The sequence below is a fragment of the Dipodomys ordii genome, unplaced genomic scaffold (genome assembly GCF_000151885.1).
Source record: "Dipodomys ordii isolate 6190 unplaced genomic scaffold, Dord_2.0 Scaffold67, whole genome shotgun sequence".
NCBI lineage: Eukaryota > Metazoa > Chordata > Mammalia > Rodentia > Heteromyidae > Dipodomys > Dipodomys ordii.
Window position 1 is genome coordinate 3,543,036 of NW_012267283.1, and position 17,601 is coordinate 3,560,636.

The following is a 17,601-nucleotide window of genomic DNA, read 5'->3' on the forward strand; positions in this document are numbered from 1 at the left end:
TGATCCATTATGTTTATTGTTTTTCGCTTTTGTGTCTCATCCCCTACAACCCCAAGAGAATTTAAGCTCCACCAAGAAAGAGAAAATAAAATAAAATTTATTAAATTTAAAACCAAGTATTGATTAAAAACCAAGTATTTGGTGCTGTTATTTGGCATAGCAGGCATCCACAAAGTATTTGCTGAGTAGATGAACAGAGGCTACATTTTATATTTTAGGGTTAGAAATAACATCTGCAGAGATTTCCTATTCTTCCTTTCCAATTTCTCTGTCCTATGAGACACTGAATAAGATGATGAGAATGTCTAAACCGAAGAAACATTACAAAGGAGAGTTTTGGACTATGGTAATGAGAGCAGTTTTATTTTTGTTGCTTTGTTTTTGTTTCAGTGTGTGTGTGTGTGTGTGTGTGTGTGTGTATTGTGTGTGTGTATGTGTGTGTGTGTGTGTGTGTGTATGTGTGTGTGTGCTGGTACTGGGGCTCGAACTTAGGGCCTGGGCACTGTCCCTTAATTTTTTTTTGGTGGTTAACCAGAGATGAATCTCTCAGATTTGTCTGCCCTGGATGGCTTTGAACTAGAATCTTCAAAACTGAGCTTCCTGAGTAGCTAGTATTTCAGGTGTGAGCCAACCAGAACCCAGCAAAAACAGATTAAAACAAAACCAAATGAACAAGGAATGATATAGAGAATTTTGAGGTTCAACCCAGGGAACTTAAAGTATTTTACTTTAGGGTGGAGTAGTATGCTGGAGTATATAACACTGGACTGAAAAGCAGAAAATGTTAATCTAAGTCCTTTAAATTCCTTGTCATGTCTTTATATACCTTCATCCATCACTAAGCTACCCACTCCCATGCCCATCTATTCTTCCACTCACAGATCCAACTTTATGGGCATAGATTAATTGTATAAAGAGATCTCTTTGTTATATTTCCATACATACATATACTATATTTCAATCATATTCATCCCTGTATTGCTCTTTGTTGTGTTTCCCTTTAAAAATTTCAATGAGCTACATTATTCCATTTTCATAATTGCATATAATGTATCCTGATCACATTCACCCCCATCACCCTCTCTTTTTGTCTTGCTCCATTGACTTTGTGCAGAATGCTCTGTCTTTTAAATTTATGTTATAGATTTTTTTAGGTCTATGTTCCATGTATGAGAGAAGACATGCAATATTTGTCTTTCTGAGTTTGGTTTATTTTGCTTACCATGATGACCTCAATTTTAATTAGAATTTGTTAATAATGCCTTGACATTTAAAAATATCTCACTTTTGGCCGGGTGCTGGTAGCTTATGCCTATACTTCTAGTTACTCAGGAGGATTGCCATTTGAAACCAACTCTCAGGCAGGAAAGTCTGTGAGAATCTTAGCTCTAATTAACCACCCAAAAGCTGGAAGTAGAGCTGTGGCTCAAGTGGCAGAGTTAGAGCCTTGAAGAAAAACAAACAAACTCAGATACAGGGCAGAGACCCTGAATTTAAGCTCCAGGCTGTTGCATGTGCATTTGTGTGCATGCACACGCACACACACACACACACACACACACACACACATTCTTTTAAAACACTTTCCAGCTAATGTAATTTTAAGATTTAAAACAACATTTAAAAATTTCTCAGATTGATTCAATAAGCATGTGTTGAGCACCTACTATATGGCTGGCACAGTGCTAGGTGCTAGAGTTGCCAAAAGGAATAACACACAGTTCTTCTGCTCAAAAAGCTGGACATCTCCTGGGAATGTAAACAAATAGTGGCATGAAACCCAGCCAACTAGAAAGATCTTTTCAGATAATGTTGGCATGTGCTCCCCTGAGGGAGCAGCAGAAAGCAAGTAACGAACTCTTTGGAGACCTACAAGTCAGAGAAAGTCTCAAAGAAGACCTTATATGAAGCTGAGTGTTTGGGAATGGAACTCTCTTGCCTTTTCTTCACATCCATCCATATTTGAACTGAGTCAGAATGATGCAGTGAGAGCATTAATCACTCCATGCACACTCTTGATAGGGGAGTAGGTTGGTCTGGTTTGGAAAGAACACCATGGTCACTTAAGAGCCAACAAGCCACAGCACGAGAGTGAAACTTTGCACTTCTGAATGCATGCAACTTCAGTTCTTTCAACAAACAGTCCAAACATCAAAAACACATTAAATCTCATTACACCCTTCAGATAAAAAGTCACATAGTCCATGAACATTTTACACACTCTGTGTATTGCATTATGTCTTTCACCTTTGGGGAAACTTCAGCAAGCCTGGGTCAGAGGTGGCCTCTCCCCTGTCATCTTAGTGAATCAATGATCAGAGGCCTTTCCTTGTTGGATGGGATCTGTTCAGTATGTCTGTAATGACCAGACAAAGAGAGCTGGTTAGCAATTTTGGACAGTCTTCCTTCTAACCAAATCATAGCTCAGACTCAATCCATAAGATAATGTCCAGGATTTTCATCAGAATAGTTGCTAGGCCATCATGGCCTCGAAGTACCTGTGCAGTAGGGCATCTTGTGGTCCGTTCATGGACGAAGAAGCTGAGTCTTTGACAGGGGTGGTAATTAGTCTCATTTGTAAAGTTGGAATATGACAGAGCTAAGGTCTAAATCAGATTTTCTAGATCTCAGAAAAATAGATTGAGTGGATATATTCTATTCAGTGTTCTAAATGAGGTGTTCCAGTTGTAACTCCAAAGGTCAAAGGCAGGGCCAGCATGACCCATTGTTAGAAAGGTCTCATACCTTAACACTGTTCACCTGGGAAGGAGCTCAAAGTGGCTTCAGACTACTAAGTGTTCTCTTGATCTGTGTGGTGGTAGTACAAGTGCTCGTCTGTGAAAATAGGTCATGCAGTAAGACAATGATGTGAGTCCATTTTTGTAGATAGGTCCTATTTCTATTAAAGTTATACTTAATTGTATAAACATGTCAAACTAAAAAAAATTAGAGGGACTGAAAATTTCAAGAATGTCCCCAAATGAGAAATTTATTGGCATTTGTCTATAAGACAGAACAAAATAGATATGCATGCAAGTATATTATATGTATATACGGAAACAGAATAATGAAATCCATTAAAATTATAACAAAAAGGGGATAAAGAAAATCACAAGAAAATGCAATTCCAGAATCATAAATCAGTATAGGTTGTCTTGATCAAATTCCAGATATAAAACATTATAGGTTGTCCTGATCAAATTCTAGATATAAAAGAGTATAGGTTGTCCTGATCAAATTCTAGATCTTAGACTCTCATGGTTTTAAAAATTATAATCTTAAAAAAAGAAAGTAAATAAATAAATAAATAAATAATAATCTTATTAACTTTAAGTAGTTGTACAAAGGAACTACCATGCAACAGATCTGTTTATGAGTACAATATGTCTTTATCAATGTCACTCCTTTCATCATTCAGATTCTTGGTTTTAATGGGCCAGAAGGGCAGACTATGGAAGACAAATGGGGCCAATGGGATGTAATTACAGAAATTATTGTAAGAAATTAGGAATTCCACAAGATACCCTAAATGTATGACCTCAAAATAAATCCTGACCCAACAGAGGGAAGGAGCAGAATCGTTGGAATTGCTTCATGGTTTCTGGGTAGAGAGTTGGAGGGAAGAAGTATTTAGTCTTCCTTTCTTACTACAGTCTGTCTATACTCACATTTGGGACTGGAATTCACTCTACCTCTCTGGACCCAAAGTCCCAATGTGGCCCCTGATTAGTACTTCCCAAGATGTGCTCAATTGAGTTCTAAAATGAGAAAATACAGATGTAGCAAAACTTACAGAGATAAAAGCTGAGCACTTTCTAAAATTGAAGAATACAGATCATGAGGAAAGTTAGTAAATCTCATGTAAGAATAATTATAAGAAAACCCTGTCCCGCCATTTTGTTTCTGCTTAAGATTGTCAAACAAGTACTGACACATTGATGCCTGGTTTCTTATGATTTCCTTAGTAATAATTAAGTAATTGTTGGTACAAGTGTGTTAACTTTCATCCTCACAGGCTAATCTTTTTGGGAATCCCAAAATGGCCAGGTGGATGCCAGAGTTTGAACCTCAATGGGACCTTCACTGTGTCCCCAGGTAGAAGTATTTACCCTTGGGGAAGCAGCAGGATTTCTAGGGCTGCGGAAACTAGGACTTCAAAATTTCTTAATCCCCCAAGTGGGTCATTGGGGGTCAAGGTGATTGGATCCATTCTGTTTCTATCTCCCACCAATTTGGCTTCTAGACTCATATATTTTACCTATGGAGAATACATCAGCATATGAAAATCATTAACATATAGGCTAGTTGCAAGGGTCTTTTAGTAGGGTCTCTTCTCAAGATGACATCTCAGATGCACCTTTAAGAAGCCATTGTTGTTTCATTCTACAGGTGAGTGGGTTCTGGGTGGTATGATTGATAAAAGGAATGATGGATCCCCATGGTCCAATGCTGCAGTTCGTTTACCGGAAATTGGACTTTTTAATCTAGAGCCGTATTTGATGAGATTCTCAAGAGTTATTCCTAAAAACAAAAGAAAGCCTACTATTGTGTTTGCTCCATCACTTCCCAGGACTTGCAGCAATCCCTCAGTTCATCCTACTCTTGGTACATGTATCTAGTCCTTTAAGGAGGATATTCTTTTCCTCAGGGCTCTGTCTGGAATCTTGAATGAATTCCCATACCAGTCAGATTTTTGTCAATGCAAAACTGAAACAAATTTGCAGCAGGAATGCTTAATGCTTAGCAAGCCACAGTATCCATGTGACATTTATTTGTAACATTTGCTGGGAGTATATTTAGCACCCCATTTTGCAAGTAGGAAACTTATTTTATATGCATTAGGAGGAGGTGGGAGTAATTGTGATATTTAAGAAGAATAGAAGTGTAGATTTCTGGGGGTGAGGTAGAGGAGTAGATAAGAAGAGAAAGTCATTTCTTGAGAAGTTGTTCTGTCTTAAACTTCAGGATGACTTCTTTTCTGAGTCTCCCTTTCAATGTTCATGTGAGTTTTATAATATTTCCTAATATTTCCAAAAGAAACCATTTGCAATTTGTGGTGATTTAATTTCTCACTCCAAAAAAAGCCTTCTCATTTTTATTATTTGTGCTGTATTCAGAGTTTTGTGGTCTTTTTTCTTAAAGTATGAATCCCTTCCCCATTTAATCCCTGAATGAGGATGAGCACCCACCTCATAAATATTTGAGCTCCACTGAGAAACAGACAAGTTGGTACACATTGGATCGAGATTGCCTTGGCTGCTTTTTTTAATATTAAAATGTTTCCAGGCTCTGGCTAACTCTGCTTATATAATGGCTCATTCTCTGAATCCGAAGTGTGTTACTAATGACTTACATATGAGCAGCATAAATATCTACGTCACTGCAGCTGGAGTGTCTGGATTACTTAGAAGATGGATATTGAAGATGAGGAGACTAAGAATTAGAGTACTTCAATAAGATACCAGATGTAACAGGGTTAGGAAGTAGCAAGTTACAACTCAGGATTACTCTCTAATTTCTCACCCACAGAGCTTGCTGCTCTGGCATGGCATTCTTTCAATAGCATACAATATATTTCTATAACAGTGATTTTCCCTCCTTCCTATTAAAATGACAACAAAAAAATGTCATTCCAAAATATATCCACCCAAGGTTTAATACTAGAATTGAATTATTCCAAATCCTTCTCAATGGGAAAAGTTCAGAGAAAAACCAAGGGAAGTGAGGGAAAACGATGAAGAGAGATTTAGTAGACATAAAATCTGATGGTGACCTAAATATCAAAGATGATTGTCAAAAATATCAAAGATGTCTGCATGCTGTTAGTCGAAACAACCAAATAATGCACAGGATTGTTGTTGAACAAGTAACATTGAGAATCAGACAGGCAAAATGATGACCCATCACCTGCTATATCAAAGATATCCATGTCCTCCTGAAATGTGTGGAGGTTGCCTTACAAGACATGATCAATTTTGAAGTTGTAAGTTAACAACTTTGAATGGAGAGATTATCCTGGTTTATCTATGTGGTCCCACTTTAAAGAGAAGTCTGAGAATGAGTAAGAGAGGAAGATCAGAGTCAGAAGAAATCATGGTTGCTGACACAGAGCAGAGAGAAAGAAGAGAGAGGAGAGAGAGAGATTTGAGCGTTATGCTCTGTTAATCCTTACCATGGAGTATGAAACCATGAGCCAAGCAAAGCAGGGAGCCTCTAGAAGCTGAAAGGGCAGATGACAAGATTTTCTCTTACAATTTCTGCAACCTATGATTTCTAGAGCTCATTTCTAGATGGCAAATACATATTTGATGATGTTTCTAGAAACAAATGGGCACTTTAAGGTGTGACCAGTAGAACTGACACAGATGGTGAAGCCTATGGCTGAGTCAGAAGAAACACTCTGGTCACATTGAGTCTGAGAAGCCTAAATATCTGGAAGGAAACTGCTGCTACCAATATGGGCTTATCTACAGAAACAGGTTTCATGGTTCTGGACATGAAATTAGGAGATAGCTGAAGCCAGCCAAGGATGGGAGATAGAAAGAGAGGAAGAATCTATTCCTATGGTACATCAACTCTAAGGAGTGGGTGAAGGAAGAATCTGTTGGTGTGTTGCTATTTTCAAAGAAAGAACAATTCTAGGGAAAATGAAAAACATAGGAGAATGGCATCCACTAAACCCATCAAGAAGTTTCTAGAAGGAATTGAGGTCAGCCGAATCACATGCCTCAGAGGACTCACACCAATCGATTCAGAAATGAGCCTGTACCAACATATGGAGGATCCTGGTGGCTTTGTTGGAACCGGGGTCAGACACACAAAGGGAAGAAAACTCCCATCATGTGGAGTAGTAAAAGGGAGAGGTCAATAAGAAGAATTGAGTGTAGAGTCATTTTTCAGAAAGCTTGTGGTAAGCCCAAAGGACACTGGCATCCATCCTGATTATTCTAGAAAGGGACATTTGGAGGTATAAAGGCTCACTGGGCCAGTGAAGAGTCTCAGAGAAGAAAAGCTCCTGTTTGGCCATTCTCATTTGTGGCAGTGCCACGAATCTTGTCACCAGCCTCTCTCGTGTTATATAACGGGCCACATTAAAGCAGCTCATTCCAGGCACAGTCTTATTCAAATTTCCCCCATTCATTTTCCCCTGTACCACGTATTTGACTATCTCTTTGGGGATGTATTTCTAATTCTCAGCCAGTTATCTGTACCTAGCTGTGCAATGGATTCACAGCCAGCAAGTAGCAAGAAGTCAGAGTTTCTAAGGTTCATGGACTCTTTGAATTCCTACTCAACGCATATACAAAGGAGTATAATATGGATGATTATTTTTAAAAATAAGGATTAAGTTGAATTAACATTGTACAGAAATTAAAAGCCATATTGGTCTAGAAACATTGAACTTATTTTTTTCATTTGTACATGGATAAATACTCTATTAAATATGTAAGGGCTTATTTACATGGGTTTGATTACAGAAACTAATATTCTCTACATAATGAAAAAAAGAATTATAATGATTATGTGTATGCCCCTGTGTGTGTGTGTGTGTGTGTGTGTGTGTGCGTGCGCACACGTGTGCATGCATGTGTGTGCATATCCATTTGAGTCACTTGAGCTATAGCTCCACTTTTGGCTTTTGGGGTATTTAATTAGCAATGAATCTGATGCACTTTCCTGTTCTGGCTGTTCAAACAGTGGTTCTCAGATCTCAGCCTCTGGAGTAGCCAGGATTTTAAGAATGAGCCACTGATGCCCACGTTGATAATTGCATTAAAAATTCTTTATTATACAGTGCCCATTGTGTAATAAAGTCCTTTCCATCATTCCAACTTTTACTATCCTTAGCTACCAATGAAATTATAAATGCCAACTTTATAGCTTATTATAAAGGCAGCAACCAATCACCTTATGGATAGTAGCTGGCATATGACAGCAATCATTTATTTTGCTCATTCATTCTTGTATCCATGCTTTCAACATTATATAATTGGGTTGTTTTGTTTACCCAAAGGCAATAATTCCTAACCTTTGTTTTCTGGTAAGAAAATAAGATCTTCTAAAGCTTTCCAAGTAGCAGCCTTGGTCTGAGCACTCAAGACTGAGGAAATGAGACTGGACAATCCCATAATAGCCCTCTCTGTTCTTTGTAACTATCTTCTGACCAAGCCTTGTTGTGGCAGATTCTGGCCCCATAGGTTTGGTTATGTTTATTCTCCAGCCCCACAGCAGCTGTTCTGAGCCTTTTACATCTGCCTTCTTACAGCCTGGACACAGTCACTCAGACTCCAAAGGGCTGCTTGTATCTCCTCACAATGTTTGCTCCTATTTTCCCTTTAATCCAAAGGATTTAATTCAGCATGTAACTTGCTTAATTCCTCTCAGGACATTTGGACAAATGTTCAAGGCTTTGATAATTCTTTCTAGGTTGCGTAAAAAGGGAGAAAAGGTATTCATCTTTGATGAACCAAATGAGCAGCAGAACTTGCTAATAATGTTTGACTCTGAAAAATAGCCAACATCACAGCCTAGTGTTTTAGACCCTGTGATTCTTGGCCTGAAAACTTATTGGTTTTTTACAGACTTCAGAATGACTGCTCCCAATTGTGGTTCCTTTTTTATGACTAGAGGAAGCATTTATTAATTCAGTATTTCTGGGTTTCTGTATCTGTTTGTTTCTTAGCAAAGAATATGTTCTTAGGTGTAATCTTCAGTTCCCTTGGGGACTAGTTTCATAGTCTAGGGACAAGTGGGGCTAGTTCTTGGATATTAGGGATCATTTCAGAAATAGGAAGAGTCCATAAAAGGAAACAGAAGGTTTTCAATATGGTGGACCATCAGACTATATATATATATGAATTCTGATGAGTTCATTCAGATGAATGATAGGGCATTTGTTGTGGGTCTATGTCTGTTTCTAAGTACCTTCATCACAGACAAGTCACTTTGTCCCAAGCTTCAATCCTTACCAAACTGTTGTGGATAATATCTGAGGTGGCATAAGCCAATACCCACCAGAGCAGGTAGGTAACAGGTGACTGATAGTTTCCCATCTAAGTCATTTGATACAATGTGCATTTTACAGATGGGTAAACAGGGGTCAAGAGAGGAGTGGTTGTCACTCTCTCAATTCATGGCCCACTCTACTAAATCTAGGTTTACTGAGGATATGAAGGAACAGCAGAAATGTTCCTTCATAATGAACAAAACAGAAACTGCAGTCATCTTCAGAAAAGGATTGTTCAAAAAAGATCCATATTTGAGAGACCAGAGGACAAAGGGAAACAGTGAGGTTCTCTGAATGGAACTGGAATGAAGAGAAACTCCCAGCAAGTTGAGTCATTAAGTAAGCATGCAATGCATTAGAGTACTTAAGGATTGAAAAGTATTTTTTGTAAATGCCTTAACCTTCTCAAGCCATGTTGAAGTTGTTCAGGGCTGCTATTGTAAGTAAAAGTGTCCACGGATGAAGCATAAATGAATGAGCATGGGTGTCTCCCAGTGGCTATATGTGGAGACTCAAGTTGGAATTTGAGATAATTTTCATGACATGAAGTATTTGTCATTTGATTTTTTTAACTGCTTAAAAAAGTAAAAACCATTCTCAGTTTTGGGCTGTACAAAAACCCAAAACACAAAAGAATAGAGGCGTGGTTATCAGAAGCAATGTCTCTTAGGTTAGCATGACAGTGCTCTAGCAGAACATTTCACCACCTCTGAAACACAGATGCACCAATCTGAAGGAAACAAGGGGAAGCTAAAGCAGGCAAAGCAAAAGGCTCTCAAGGCCATGCGAGGACTGGCAGAAGGCAATTCCAGCCAGTGTCGATTGCACATTGGGACTCAATTTTGTAAAGTTTATTTGGTAAAAAATATATCTAGAGCTAAGTTAATTGAAATTTTATTGTAATTAAAAGTATGTTAACGGGGTATAGTGGTGTACAACTCTAATCCCAGCACTTGGGCAGCTGAGGCAGGAGGAATGTCAATTTGAGTCCAGCAGGGTACTTAGTAAGCTACACAATGAGAGACTGACACACACAAGAATATATATACAAAAGCTAGATCCTTATATATCACCCTGCACCAGAATCAACTCCAAATGGATCAAAGACCTTGAAGTCAAAGCAGACACTCTGAAAACATTACAGGATGGAATAGGAGAAACCCTAGTCTCCTTGGCTCAGGCCGAAATTTTCTGAATAGAGACCCGGAAACACAACAAATCAAAGAAAGGTTGGACAAATGGGATTGCGTAAAGTTGCAGAGCTTTTGCAGGGCAAATGACATAGCTAGCAAGATCATAGAAAGCCCACGGATTGGGAGAAGATCTTTACTAGCCATACAACGGACAAGGGTCTCATATCTAAATATACTTGGAACTCAAAAAATTAAACCCCCCAACAACAAATCCTCAAAGAAACAACTGCCCAATAAATAAGTGGGTGAAAGACTTAAAGAGAAACTTCTCTGAAGAAGAAAGAAGGATGGCCAATAGACACATGAAGAAATGTTCAACATCCCTAGCCATAAAAGAAATGCAAATCAAAACAACATTGAGATATCACCTCACCCCAGTTAGAACGGCAAAAATCAAGAACTCTAACAACAACAGATGCAGGAGGGGATGTGGACAGCAAGGAACCTTACTTCATTGTTGGTGGGAGTGTAAACTTGTTCAACCACTTTGGAAAGCAGTATGGAGGTTCCTTAAAAGACTTCACATAGAACTCCCCTATGGCCCAGCAACCCCACTTTTGGGCATTTACCCAAATGTTTACAAACAAGACCACACTAAAGCTACCAGCACAACTATGTTTATTGCAGCATTATTTACCATAGCTAAGATCTGGAACCAACCCAGATGCCCCTCAGTAGATGAATGGATCAAGAAAATGTGGTATATATACACAATGGAATTCTATGCCTCCATCAGAAAGAATGACATTGCCCCATTTGTTAGGAAATGGAAAAACTTGGAAAAAATTATATTAAGTGAAGTAAGCCAGGCCCAAAGAAACATAGGTCCCATGTTTTCCCTTATTTGCAATATCTAGTATATGTATGAGTCAAGCAGAAAAGGTCAGATAATGTGATGTCAGGAAAATGAACCCTTAGATATGTATTTTAATGTTTTTTTCTTTCATGCATGTGTTTCTAAAGCAGTTATAAGATTATCTCTTTGTTGCTTTGTATGTCCCTCCCCCACAGTATAACCCCTGTTTTCACTATATTTGATGTCAGTATAACTTGTGGAGGAGATGGGGAAAAACCAGTTGTTTAAGGATACAGGTGGACCTGTTGCAACAATGAGAAGTACAAGTTGTCATGTCCAAAACGAGCTTTACAACGTCGGTGCGGGGGGGGGGGGAGGGGGGAAGGAGAAGGATTGGGATTGGGGGGGAGGGGGGAGGCTGGGAAGTGATGTGAAGGGTAAACAAAGGAGGAGGCTGCAATGCTTGGTAAGAAATGTACGCATTATCCTGCCCATGCAATTGTAACCCCTCTGTACAGTATGTTCACAAATAAAATTAAATTAAATTTAAAAAAAAGAATATATATACATATACACATGTATATACACGCAAGTAAATTCATATATTTATTTTACCATTGCAAACATCTTACTACTGTCCCTTGTCTCAAGTGCGATACGTGTGTGTTATGTGTGTATGTATATGTAGATATGTAGATACACACATATATGTAATTATGTTTGTACAGCCATTTGTATGTACATATACATATAAATACACTCAGCATTTTATAAAAACACAATCATCTGGTTGGTTCTTACCTCAACTAATTGTTACCTCTATGATGTTTCTTTTCTTCTTTTGTTCTCTTCTGTGTTTCTCGTTTGGAAAATGGGGAAGCTAACAGCATCCATGACCATGGGCTATTTTGGGAGCAAATGTGATAATGCATATGAATTCTCTAGCATATAGGAAGTACTTAGTAAATAGAAAGAACTACATAATGGCTCCCATTGTATTTGTATTATTTAAGAAACCATATCCATGTATCCATAACCATATATGAAATATGCACATAATATATAATTATGTATATTAGACACATAATATATAATTATATAATATAGTATATATGCAACATATACTATATATGTATATATAGTATATATAAATATGCATGATATATAGTATATATTTTTATATATAGCATATATATATAAATATATATGCTATATATTTATATATACTATATGTATCTATATATACTATATATTTATATATACTAGTTGGAGTATATATGTATATAGAATATATGTAAAAAGTAAATATTTGTATATATTATAAGCATATATTATATATAAGTATTTACAAATATAAGCATATATATTACATAATAGTATATGCTATATAAATATATATAATATATTATATGTAACACATAATATATTACAATGTATTATACAATTATATATTATATACATATATGATATAATTATATAACATAATACATATCATTATACAATTATATGTAATTTATATAACATATAATTATATAATATGTTGTAATATGTTATGTATGTAATATATCATATCTCTGGATGTACACATCAAAGAACTATATGCTGCTACAGGGATCCTTCTATGAATACTGTATTGAAATTTACTTTTCCCCTTCATGTGTTGTGAAGAGCAAGAAGACAGTCTAAAACAAGGGTTGAGCAGCTCACCAGATGTTAGCATATCACATCTGTAATCTTAGCTATTCAGGAGGCTGAGATTTGATGATCATGTTTCAAAGCCAGCCCAGGCAAGAAAGTCCATGAGACTCTTACCTCCTATAAATGACCCAGTAATAGCTGAAAGTGGTATGTGGCTCAAGTGATAGAGCACTAGTGTTGAAAAAAAGAATCCCTGGGACAGTGCTCAGGCCCTGAGTTAAAACACAGAACTGGCATGGAATAAAACAAAGAGGAGGGGTTTGAAAACATGGCTTTGTCATTTGACTGCTTAGACTGCTTTATTATAAGCACTTGGTAAGGTACAGCCCCCACCTTACCCCAAGCTGAGGTCTTTTCTTACAATAAAAAAAAAAACAACAAAAAACAGTACCTATCATACAGAGTTGCTGTCAGGATTACATGAGGAAGTACATGCAAAATTCTTAGCATAGCTTAGATCCATGTAGGTATATAAAATCATAAGTACCAAGTCCAGTGTATAGTAAGTAACCAAATATTCTTCTGAAAGTGAAAATACTACTTAAGAGAAATGATAATGACCTGAAATATTTACTCAGCTTCCTCATAAAATCCTCAGTATGGCAGCAAGGGAAGAAAACACATAAGGAAAATATGTTTAAGGAGTTAAGAATAACTGTTGAAATCATCTCCTGTGACAAGGCCAGTTGAAGGCATACAAACGCAGCTGTCACCAGGCGAGGGTCCACTCTGCATTCACACTGCTGTGTCGGTAAAACAGATTGCAGAATTAAAGCTTTTATAAAAGCGGTACTAAGCACGAGCCTGGATCTTCTCCAGATGACTGTGCTAATTATGCTGGGGATATGCTTTCACAAGGCGATTTAAGACCTATTTTGGTCATAAATTACTTCTGAAATGATCTCTCTGATACATGGAAATGTCTTTAAGACAAAATCTGTAACTTTCTCAATGATTTATAGATTCACCATTGAAGTGTACAATTTGACTGGCTGATTTCTTACAGCTTTTCCTTCTGCTGGAATTTAATTTGTGCACAGGATAATATGAGTGGATTTCAGAAAACATGAAAAGTCTGGAAGAAGGACAAAAAGGAGGTGTCAATATCACCAAAAAGAATTTGTCAAGGGCGAAACTTTAAATCATCCATCATTTGTGTGTGTGTGTGTGTGTGTGTGTGTGTGTGTGTGTGTGTGTATGCACATGCATGCACCAGGAGAGAGCTTCTGTGACCAGATATTCACTGAGGTGAATTAATTGGCAAATACTACAGAGACATACAAAATGAGATGCAGACAGCTTTACAAAGTAGGCATTTGATTCATGTGTTTCAATCAGTTGTAGCAGTGACCAAGGATTTGCCATGCATCCCCAGGGCAAATTTAAATCTACAGAATTTAAACCTATAGGACCCTAAGAGGAAGGAGACGCCATTGAACTATTACAAGTGGGAAGATTCTAATGGCAAAAGCATTTCATGAGGGATCACAAAAACTGAAGTAGATCAGATGAATCCTCTCCTTTCCTTTATGAGTCATCTTCTTAAACTAAAACATGAAGCTTTGCTCATTACTACGTGCCTGCGTGTGCTTCTATATGGAGGTATGTGCTCTTTTATTCCGGGAAAATTCTGACTCTGTGAAGAAGGCTGATGAGTAAATTAATCTCTCTTAAAAGCATTTTAAAACTCATTTTCTTCAAAGAGAAGTGATGCTGGGGAACGATGAATACATTTCACTGTGTGCTGTAGCTATGACGTCAAAGATGGTTTTAAAATTATACCACTTTTGAGAGAGAATTTCGTGTAAACTGCGGTATTTATACATCAAAGATGTTCTCCAAATTGCAAGGCTTATTAGAGCATGCTCTGTACTTAGTCATGCATCAGCCTTTGAAAGAGGAGTAAATTCTCTAATGGCCAAAAAACACCACTACATCTCTCACCTAGTCCAGCATTAAAGTTGATATATGAGGGCCTTTCAAAATATGATGGATTCGTGGATAATTCACATTGTTTCTGGGGTCCTCTGTGGATATTCAGCCTTTGGTATGTGGCCAAAATTGTAGAGAATTCTGGAATGATGGGTAAATGATTCACCTATGAGAAATGTGAATTTTGGATGGCAAATGGCAGAGAAGGAAATAGCTCACTCCTATGGAACAGGGCACAATATAGCAAGTTGAAACCAAAGAAAGCATCACTCTAAAGCCAAGGGCACAAGGTTTGATTACCAGCTCTATGCTAAGTTGTAGAACATTAGACAGATTAGTCATCCTTGCTGAGGTTTGGTAGGACCATTTGTGAAGCAAACAATGTGATGAGTTCTGAGACCTGAGGGTTCACTCAAGTTATCTTTTGGCCAGCAAGATTCCTCTACAATTCTAGCCACAAGAGGTACTACTTCTGGTTAGATACCCAAAAGCATAAAAATAACAAATGTGGGGGTGGGAATACAATTTAGTGGTAGAGTGCTTGCCTAGAATTCATGAGGCCTTGGGTTGGATTCTTCAGTACCACATAAACAAAAAATAATAACAAAAAATTGAAAACAAATGAGCTTACTATAGAGACACCCACATGCCCATGTTTGTCATGATCCTATTCATAATAGCCAAGTTAATGAATCTGCCTAGGTATTCTTCATAGGAAGAATGTGTACAGAAACTACACATATATCCACAATGGAGTTTTGTTTAGTCATAAAGAACAGAATGAAACTGGAAATTACCAATTCAGACTCACCAAGTTATGAATCACTTGTTTTATTTCTCATGTGGAATTTAGGAGATAAATACATGAAAGGGCTATTAGAGATGCAGAAAGCTATTAGGGGTGGGAGATAAGGAAGGGCAATAGAGGGAGAAGTATGATCAAATACATTGGATGAATGTATGAAAGTGTCATCATGCAGCCCATTATTTAGCATAATTAATGCATCCTGACAAAAATACTAGAGGAAAAGTAATCCATATTGGAACACATTTTGTGTGTGTGTGTGGGGGGGGTTATGGGGCCTGAACTCTGGGCCTGGACACTGTCCCTCAGCTCTTCAGCTCAAGGCTAGCACCCTACCACTTGAGCCACAGGGCCACTTCCTGCTTTTTCTGCTTATGTGGTGCTGAGGCATAAAACCCAGGGCTTGATGCATGCAAGGCAAGCACTCAACCACTGAGCCAACTTCCCAGCCCCTGGGATAGATTTTAATGAAGAAATTGTACAGACAAATGGCCAGCTTTTTAAAAAGATGGGTGCTGGTGGCTCACGCCTGTAATCCTAGCTACTCTGGGGGCTGAGATCTGAGGATTGCAGTTCAAAGCCAACCTGGGCAGGAAAAGTCTGTGAGATGCTTATCTCCAATAAACCACTCAGAAAACTGGAAGTGGTGCTGTGGCTCAAGTGGTAGAGTGCTAGCCTTGAGTTGAAGAGCTGAGGGACAGTGCCAAAGCCCAGAGTTCAAGTCCCACAACCAACAAAATAAATAAATAAATAAAAGACCATTCTACAAATGAAAAAAAAATAAAACTATGAAGAACTAGTAAAATAAATTCAAAAAGAATATTGAAAGGAACATGCACCATGCTCAGGTTAAATATTTGAAAGGAATGTAAGAATGGCTTTATATTAGAAGACCATTAGTACTACCCATTACATCATTTGATCAAAGGGGAGAAAATCATTTATGGATCCATCCATGAATGGTCTCTCAGAAGATCTAACATTAGTCTATAATTTCTGAGGCCAAAATATGTTTATTAACTTAAAGAATGAAATATACCAGTTTAGTTAGTGGCAGATATATAGACATCGGCAAGCTTGATTTATGGTGTTGATACAGAAAACCACCTGCTACTCTTTAGAAAATTTACAAGGGTACTACCCAATGCCCCTACCTCACACCAGCTGGCAGAACCCAACCCAATACACCTTTTCAAAATGGAAGTCTAACTATTTGACACACCATATGCAAACAGTCCATTGTAACTTAATTTCTTCTTTGTCCACCATGAATACTGGGTATGGTATACTTGATATTAGTAGGTCTTTGCAACCCCACATGACCACTTGCTTAGTAGGAAACCTTCTTTTGCTCACATACACCCTAAATATGAAGTCATTTATGCATGTCTCCTCCATCAAAAACACTTAAACAACTGTTCTTTAAGATAGCCTCTGTTGTAGTAAAAAATATGCTTGGGTCTTAATCCCTGATAGCTGTGGATGAGAACTTATTTAGCAATGATGTCTTTGTGGATGTAGTCAAGTTAAGATGAAATTCTATTGGAGTGGGCCCTCATCCAATGAATGATATTCTTATAAAATCAAGGACATTTGATTGTGCAGACACACTAAGCCGGGGCATCCAAGTCAAGGCAGAAGCAGAAATGGCCTAGGCCACAAGCCAAAGAATGCTGGAGTTTTTGAGAACCTGAAAGACACAGACAGGATTCTGACCTATAAGCTTTACTGGAGGCCTGGCCTTTTTTTTTTTTTTTTTTGGTCAGTCGTGGGGCTTGAATTCTGGGCCTGGGTGCTGTCCCTCAGCTTTTCAGAACAAGGTGAGTGCTCTACCACTTGAGCCACACTGCCACTTCTGGTTTTCTTAGTTGTTTATTGGAGATAAGAGTCTCATAGACTTTTATGCCGGGGCTGGCTTTGAACCTCAGTCTCCTGAGTAGCTAGGATTACAGGCACCCGGCTAGGCCTGGCCTTCTAACACCTTGATTTCACACATCTAGCCTCTAGAACTTTGAAAAGTAAGTCTCTATTGTTTTAGGTTATCTGATGCTTTGTTATGTGATGCTTTATTCTAGCCACATAAAGAGACTAGTACAAGCTATAATGAGCATGTCCATACCTTGAAGTGTTGCTGTTCCACTTAATCATGATTTGTAATCCTCATAGCTAC